Below are 9,332 nucleotides of genomic sequence, written 5' to 3' on the forward strand. Positions count from 1 at the left end.
CACGAACGCTGTCGGATTTCCAGCAGCTTGTGGCCAGGATACCGTTGCCAGCGGGTATATTTTACCCGGAGCGGAGGCAGGGAATGCTGTCAGCGTTCTCCCACCTCGTCAAGGTTTCAGAAAGAGCCCCGGCACCGCTCACTTCCTCGCTTTGCCCCAGCGTTCTCTGCCATTGTTCGGCAGCGCGTCACGGACACAGTGCGTCGTGCGTATGTGGGGTGGGGGAGCTGTTGGGGCGTGCGCGGGTCGCGGCCGGTTTACGTGAAGGCCCAGAGATTGTAAGTGGAGAGACAAGAAGGTTCTCGGAACGGAATGTGCCGGGCTCCCGGGTTCTGGAAGGGCGCGCGGTGACTGCGCAGCACCCGGCCCCGCCCCGCGCTGAGCCGCGAGCCTGCTGCAGCGAGCGCCTGGAGCCATGTGAGCGCGACAGTATGTGTGTCAGTTGTTCAGCAGGGCTGCTTACTTCTCGTTCACGGTCGAGCTTTGCTTCAGGGAGGACCGGGCTACAACCCTCTAGACACTAAAGCAGCCAGGTCCTTTTTTTTGTCTCCTGTCTTTCCAGAGGGTTTAATTCTGCTTGTCTGTTTGTATCGAGAAACCAACTAGGCAGTTTATATCTTTATACGGAGGGTCAGAGAGGATTAAGATCGGGAGGTTATTTGTATTTTTTTCATAAAGGCGGGCGGTTGGAGAAGGAGATAACGTTTAATGTTGTAGTTGATTGGCTTGAAAGTGAATATCACAGGTTTAAAGTCTCCTTCCAAAACGAGCGTGGCATCAAGTAAGGGCTGGGTCGACACTGTCACTTGTCAGGTGCGGATGTTGTGAACGATATCAATTACCGATTGTTTTATTTGTATTTTCGTCATTTTTGTCAGATCAGTAAGGAAACCAGCTTCTTCTTGGCCCAGTGGCTTCAGGCAGCTGATGCTCATCCCCGTCATATCTTTGAGTAACCGCCCAGCCGATCAGTCCATGACCTCTCAGCTGCCACTATAGTAACCGTCCAGCGTTCTCTAGCTGTTCTGTTCATTTCGGTCTTATTTCCACTTTTAGACACTGGGCCACAGCAGCATAGGTAAGGCTGTGTTTCATACTTATGTTGGAAAGAGGGTTCGGAAATTTTAGTTCTGCTTTATTTCTTCTCACCCCCCCCCACCCCCAAACGTGGGCGTGGAAGTCATAAGCAAATGTATCAGACATTATCCAAGCAACAGAAAAAGTAAGTCACTTGTCTTTTGGCAGTTGTGATCAGAATGAATGAACGACCGAGGACGAGATGTTTAGAGATAAAATGCACCTTTACGCATGTAATCTACAAGATTCATTGCCCAGGATTCCCAAATGTAGATAATCTGCATTTAGCCTAGAATCGCAAACTTAGTCTAGGACTAGCTTTTAATTTTGTCTATTTTAGCCCAAAGTCATTGTTTATTTTTGTTAAACAGTTTAAAGGAAATTGAAATGTAAAATGACGCAACTGGGCGTACACTACTTCAGTATCACTCCACTGATAGTAGGCTCGTTCGAAGTGCCTGTTGAAGTGCAGTTTTCAAAAGTTGACATTTGACACTTTTTCCTGTTGAATATGTTGAGGTTAATTTTCTTTCCAATTACACTTGATAGTTCAATTCTTGTTCTTATATTATGAAACTGTTAATTGGAAAAGCAACATTTTTGTTAAACTGAATCCTTAGTCCAAGTTGTATTTCCCTGATTTCTTTGCTGTAGCATTATGAGATATCATTACAATTTTTGTAAAAATAAAGTAAATGTATGGTGAATGGAGTAGATAAGTACAGTATTTCACATTTCGGATTTTGTTCAGTAAAGAAAATTTCAGTTAGAGGTATTTGTATGTTTACAATTTAATCATTTTCTTTCTGGCAAAGCTTCCCAATATAAAACTGATTTTATAATTGCAATTTTGAAGTAACTTTGGCTTTTGGACTAAACTGGTATTACTAATAGTGGCTCCATGATTGCACCTCTTTTTTTTTTTATTGATATGTACTATGTTGTGCTTTCAAATGTAGGGTACAGCTTTTAAAAATTAATTGTAGATAATATAGATTAATAGTACAGTATAACATTTCTGCTATCTTGCACGAGAAGTCTCCAATCAGATCTCAATCTGGTGTGAGTATGCAGTGGCTCAAGTAAGAGACTCCAGATATGTTTAGGTTCCCCACTGAGGGAAGTATAATCTAGTGCAGTGTCAGTTCAAAAAGTGTTCAGGCAATTGAATTTTGAGGCTTTTGTAATATAAAAAAGTGTTTTGGAAAAAGCGAAGGCTTGCACTTGCACTGAAAATAAATGTTTCTGTTGAAGTTGCAAAGCTTATTCCTGGTAGCTGGTGTACCATTTAGAGTATAAGCCTAGCGTTGCTAGCTGTAAATCCCACTCCAGAAATGGAACATAACTGCAGATTTAGTATGGCTGAATATTGTGCACGTACCACACTTTCACATAGGCTTTTGTGATAAAGGTATCCAGCTTTTGACTGATTTCAGTTTTGTACAGTTTGTTTCATTAGTTACATTTTGAACTTGGTTGAATTGTTCACTAAGACCTTGACAACTACTGCCCTTAGCTGCTTTGATCCCTAGATATTTCTCAGACTTCATTGCAAGCTATGCAATTGCTGAGTTCTGCTTCATAGTATTTAGCATTGAAAGGTAATAATGTGATAAGATTCAGCAATTACAATTGATCAAAAACATAATCTCCCTTTTTTTGTTCTTTTGGCCAGTTTTCATGTATGATGGATACCAATACTTTTCTTCGGAGTTCCTTTAGCTCCCTGTCACCAGTATTTTTGAACGATGATCTGAAAAGTTATAACAAATTTCGGGCTTTAGTACAAATTAAGTGACCACGAGAAATAACAATACCACTTTTATGATATTGTGTAGAACATACAATTTGTAATTGTGTTGATTTTTTTTCTTTTGTTTTTCATTTTGTGCAATAATCTATCATTGTTTCTGCAGGGCTCAGTCGAGGCATGGCAGTGAATAGAAAGGAAATACAACATGGTAGCTGGGTTTTCGTGAAAGGCACGATCCGATTTCTTTTTATGGTTGTCAACAACCTGGTTGCAATTCCATCTTATGTTTTGTATCTCATAGTTCTTCAGCCATTGAAACTGATTAATAGTAAGCTGTTCTGGCACATTGAAGGAATAATGTTCAAATGGCTGCTGGCTATGGTGTCTTCATGGGGTTGGACAGCAGGCTATACAGGTAAGAATTTAAGAGGAGGTGATATAGATTTTAGCCTTGCCAAATGAAGTACAGTTTGCAGTGTTTATAGTATTTGCATGCATGTGTTAATTTTGTTTTAGAAGTCAATAAACTGTTATCAAATGTGTTTGTTTTTCTGCTTCTCAAGCACTTGATCCATAGATATTCTGTTGTAATTAATGTTGGTAGGTAACCTAATCCAACAATTTCAGTCTCGCACTCATAATTGTACAGTAATAATATTTACATAAGTCATGCCCAACAACGCTTCTTTTTAATGTTTTTATATTCCTCCCTCTTTGTAGACAATATTAAATTCCAGTATTTAATTGGAATTGCATTTCTGACTGAATAGAAGAACTTGTGGAAAATTGTATGATCTCGGCAGCAAACAGACATTCATTGGCTTTTTAAAAAAATCTTTTGTAAACAGACACGTTTCAAAGAATAATTGAGGAGACCTATACTTGCTATTATTTGGTGCTCACAAACACTAGTTTACATCCTTTTATCCTTGGGGTTTGATGGTGTCAGATTGGCTCAAATTGGGAGCTCTGTTACCTCTAAGTCACAAGTTTTTGGATTCAAATCCAATTGAAGGGTTGAGCCGAAAACTCAGATCTAACACTCCTGTGGAGTGCTGACTGAGTGCTGTGCTGTTGGAGGAGCAGTCTTTCAGCTGAAGTGTTAAACCCAGTCCTCATCTTCCTACTCAGTCAGGTGTAACAACCTCTTGAAACTATTTTGAAGAAGAGCAGGGGATTTATCCCTGGTATAAAATAGTGTTGGAGAAATTAAGCAGGTCTGGCAGCATCTGTGGAGAGACAAACAGAATTAGCATCGGGTCCTAATTTAAAATAGTCAAGGGGCTCAACATTAACTCTGTTTCTTTCTCCACAGATGCTGCCTAACCTGTGGAGTTCTCCAGCACTTTGTTATTATTTCAGATCTCCAGCAGCTGCAGTATTTTGGTTTTATTTGAGTTTTCCATAGTGTTCTGGAAAATATTTAACCATTTCCAACATCACATTGTGGTCATCATCACAGTGATATTTGTGGGAGTTTGCTGTTTGTAAATTGGCTGCCATGTTTTCTCATTACAGTAGTGACTGTACTGAAAATAATTAGTTTGCTGTAAAGGACTTTGAAACATCTGGTGGTCTTGAAAAAGATTACACATGAAAGCCTTTCTTATTTTATTCATTTAGAATTATTGAATATGCTTTTAAGAAATAAAACAGACATGAGTATAAAATGTCCATTCAAAATGGAGTTTTTTGATCATACTTTGAGTCATCTTCTGCAACCCACTATTGCTCACCATCATTGTTTCTCTGCTGTACCATTGGATGTTTTACTGTGTTAAAAACTCGACAAGTTGCTGTTGTTCATGCTGTTTGTTAGAATTGGTGATTAGAGAAAAGTACAGAATTCTGTGGGATAATGGACTACCAAGAATTCCTGACCTTGAGGTTTTGTTGAGTGATTCTATCCTCTTCTGTCTTTTCATTGTACTTTGTGATGCAGCTCTCCATTGGCAAGTGTCTTAACCCAGGATTCCTGTCCTCATACAAGACATAATATAAGACAATGTATTTGTGGGATGATCCTGCATGACCTGCTAGTTCCCCATTGGAGGGGAGTTGGTGCTAAATATTTCAAAATATTTAATATCATTATATTACGCTGAGAGCTGAAGATTCAGATGATTTGCCCAGCAGCACATTGGGTGCTGAAGTAAAACATCTAACAACAATAAATAGATACACTTAACATAAATCTGTAATTCGTAAAGAATGCATGCGGAGATATTCTGTACTTCAGTAATGCAATGGAAATGAAAAATGTTGAAGAGCTTCAAAGTCTGAGAAACTCATGATTTCCTTTGACACCAAAGTACAGTAGAGGTCATCTTTTAAAGGCTGCTTCTGCCTCTACCATCCTCTTACCCAAGAAGCTAATTCCCATCTTCCTAGCTTTGAATGCTCATATCCCACCATGCTACCCACCCCTCCCTCTAGCAAACTGATGTCATTCTTGAGGCCCATCTGTGCTCCTTTGGCCGTGTTCTGTCTAGATGCTGACCTCCCAACAAAGTAGTTGATACTCTTTCTATTCAAAATCTCCATTGTCTACCTCAACCTTTGACCTTCTGTCCTTTTCAAGCTACTACTTTATTTCAGTCTTCCTTTCTTCACCCATCTCAGCACCAGGATCAAATGTGTTGTGACCTAATCAATGTTTATTTCTCCCTCGACTTTGTTGAAATCCTTGCAGTCAGATTTCATCCTTCTCGTAGCAGAAAGAGGCTAAGCAATTTTACTTGAACAGAATGTTTCTACCAATGGCTTTTTTCCTTCGCGTACATCATATCCTCAAATTCCTTAGAGATCTGTCCTTGGTTCTCTCTGCTTTTGGATTTTGCCATTTAATGACATCATTTGCAGAAATTGAATTATTAGACACTTGACAGTACAGATTTTGAATTCTGCTGAAAAATTAGATATGTTGCTGAAGCTTTTCACTTCGCGCTCATCGAGATAAATGCAAGAATGCCAAATTTAAAACTATTACAACAACTTGTACTACAGGAGAGAAGAGAAAATGCTAATTATTTAGCAGGTTGACTGACTGCCTCATTTGAGGAATCGAACACTCTGCTGTCATCAAAAAACACCTCCTCTAAACTTATGATGGAGGGAAGGTCGGGGGGCTTGTGCTGTAGTTTAGTGTCCCTACCCCTCCAATGGAAGGCCTGGACTCCAGATCCATCTGTTCCAGAGATAAGTTAATATTTTAGGGGGTCTTGTGGTGCAGTGGTAATGTCCCTACCTTTTTCTCTTGATTAGAAAAAGCCTACCCTTAAACTATCTTTAGAGTGATGTCTTGGAGCTGGGATGATTGGTCTCCAACAGCCATAATTTTCCTGTGTTGTGTTTGATTCCAACCATTGTAAGGTTTTCCTCTGATTTTAGTGCCCTTATTTAACTGAATTTTTGTCTGCACCTCCAACCTAACGTTTACTTTTCACTTATGTCACTATGAAGCATCATAGGCCTAGGACATTATTGTTGGTTTAAAAGCATTGAATAAATACGAGCAATTAATGATACTAGGCACGTTTCCAAAGATGGGCAAATTGTTCTGAGTCACTTGACAACTTTCTAGTGATCATTTCATAGGCCATTAGATTTTGGACACATACCAGCACTTTGTTTGGAGTAGGATGTAAGGGAGAAAAAAGAAGAGAATTTTGAAATGAAGGAACAAAGCACCTGTATTTCAGAGATCAAGGCTGAGAGCTGCTTAATGTTTTCAAACAACATTTGAACTTTATTTTAATTAAGATATCTTATTGGAGAAATTGTCCCTATTCATACCAAGCCATTTCGAACATTAACTACCTGAGCATTATTTCACATATCGTTGAGCATATTGTGACTTGATGTTGATCTAATCCAGTAGCTAGCTATTGTTTGCTGAATACGATCCAATATTACAATTCACCACAATGTTTTATTAGTGGTATGGGGGGTGCAATGTAGACTTTTAAATTAAATTACAAGCAACATATAATTGTAATAGTAATTGGTATTATGTAGTAATATGTAGTTGTTAATTGTGAACATTGGGTGTGGTCTTGTGCAGATTTGCTACACTATATCCTTTTCAGGATTTCTCAGATTTTATTCTTGCATGGTAACCTACTGCTGGGGGCAGCACTCTCCTTTGTTTCCATGGCATTGCTGTGCGAGTGCTGGCTGGTAATATTCCATGATGTCCCGGTAAATATGATATGTGCACTTCCTGTTTGTCTCCCATGTTAATGGTACCTTTTATTAACCTTGACTGGCAAAACTAATGGAGTTACATCCAAAATTTCTTGGCCTTTGCGCAGAGCACCTGTGAGCGTGAACAGAATCTGTTTATTTTAAAAAAGTTTTGAGGAAAATTTCAAATAACATCAAAAGAATAACAATGCAACGCAAGTTGTATTAACTTGGAATATCATTATTTACATGTCAGCCCTAATCAGAGTGAAAGTCTGGTAGTAATAGAAGCTATGAGTTCTCGGAATTGAAGTGGTTCAACTGAAAGACTGTATCACAGCCATGGAGTTTCTATTTTCAGCAAGTCCTAAGGACTTGCTGTAAGTTTGTTAAGCATGATCACACTCTCATAATTCCCAGGCAGCATCAGTGGAAAGAGAAACCGTTGTGTTTTGAGTCGAACGTGACTTAAATTGTCAGGTTTTATTTCCTGGAATTCCATACTGACTCTTGATTTCCTCACCAACTTTATTTAGATATTTGATTAGTGCCTCCTTAAGTTTCTGTTCTAGAACATGCCCACAGCAGATGTCAGACTCTCTCTGGGTCTTTGGTTTCCTTGATTGTCCTTGTACTTTTTAAAAATAATTCATTTTATCTTTTATCTACTTTCCAATCATCAGGTACTGTTCCCATTTCTAACAATTTCCCAGCAACAGTGCTATGCCCATGACCAGTTTCATGGATCGCCTGTAGGAAGTACAACTTGGCCTGGTGCCTTGTTTCCCTTTACTACCTTGAATTTCAGACTCTTCAGTCCTTTTGCAGTTACCCTGGAAATACAACCACTTTGTTGGACGTCTCTGTGTTCACAAAGTATCATCGATTTTAATGTATTTTCTGTCATGTCATTACTTCCTTTCTGATATCTGTGTAGTTGTGTTTAGCTGTTTGCTGAGAATATATATTTGACATTTAGTTTATTACTTCCTGCCATTTCAAACTCCTTTCTCAGTTTCTTTTTTGATGTTAAATTTCTTAACTCTCAGCATTATGTTTTTCTGGTTAACTCTATCCATTGTGCAACTTGTGACTTGAACTTTTAGAAAGTTTTTTCTCCCTGCATTTTTCAAACATAACCTTTATTGTTGACAATGTAGCTCACTGCATTCTGTTACTGCACTTTCCAACAGCAAGTATGATTTTTTTTTCCCCCATGATTGTATATTGTATTCTTTATTATTGGTTAAAGCACATGCTTGATGAGAATTTGTTACTACTAATTGCTACTTGAGGCCATAGATAACGTAGAGCCTATACTGGGGGCTTTATATGCCTCAGGGCAAAATGAAACTGAAACCAAGTCAGGATAGTAGGAACTGCAGATGCTGGAGAATCCGAGACAACAAGGTGCAGGGCTGGATGAACACAGCAGGCCAAGCAGCATCGTAGGAGCAGAGAGGCTGACGTTTCGGGCCTAGACCCTTCATCAGAAAACGGGGAGGGGAAGGGGGTTCCGAAATAAATAGGGAGAGAGTGGGAGGCGGATAGAAGAGGGATAGAGGAGAGGAAACAAACAGGTCGAAGAGGCGGGGATGGAGCCAGTAAAGGTGAGTGTAGGTGGGGAGTTAGGAAGGGGATAGTTCAGTCCAGGGAGGACGGACACCTCCCAGTCGCGACCCATTTCAACTCCCCCTCCCATTCCTCAGACGACATGTCCATCCTGGGCCTCCTGCAGTGCCACAACGATGCCACCCGAAGGTTGCAGGAACAGCAACTCATATTCCGCTTGGGAACCCTGCAGCCCAATGATATCAATGTGGATTTCACAAGTTTCAAAATCTCCCCTCCCCCTACCGCATCCCAAAACCAGTCCAGCTCGTCCCTGCCTCCCTAACCTGTTCTTCCTCCCACCTATCCCCTCCTCCCACCTCAAGCCGCACCTCCATCTCCTACCGACCAACCTCATCCCGCCCCCTTGACCTGTCCGTCCTCCCTGGACTGACCTATCCCCTTCCTAACTCCCTACCTACACTCACCTTTACTGGCTCCATCCCCGCCTCTTCGACCTGTTTGTTTCCTCTCCACCTATCCTCTCCTCTATCCCTCTTCTATCCGCCTCCCACTCTCTCCCTATTTATTTCAAAACCCCCTTCCCCTTTTCTGATGAAGGGTCTAGGCCCAAAACGTCAGCCTCTCTGCTCCTATGATGCTGCTTGGCCTGCTGTGTTCTTCCAGCCCTGCACCTTGTTGTCTCCAAGTCAGGATAGCCTTTTTATGATGGACTCATTTTTGTCATTGTTTTTGGGTGAGGATT

At 40.4% G+C, this 9,332-nt stretch overlaps 1 long non-coding RNA gene across 1 annotated transcript; it reads left to right on the forward strand.

Annotated features, from left to right (window-relative positions):
* The first annotated feature begins 288 nt into the window (after positions 1-288).
* Positions 289-3,245, forward strand: LOC109912193. Its single transcript, XR_007262911.1, has 3 exons — positions 289-533; positions 879-1,078; positions 2,994-3,245. It is a non-coding gene; the product is annotated as an uncharacterized LOC109912193 (long non-coding RNA).
* Positions 3,246-9,332: the final 6,087 nt, after the last annotated feature.

This window comes from Rhincodon typus, chromosome 9 (genome assembly GCF_021869965.1).
Source record: "Rhincodon typus isolate 14 chromosome 9, sRhiTyp1.1, whole genome shotgun sequence".
Taxonomy (NCBI): domain Eukaryota; kingdom Metazoa; phylum Chordata; class Chondrichthyes; order Orectolobiformes; family Rhincodontidae; genus Rhincodon; species Rhincodon typus.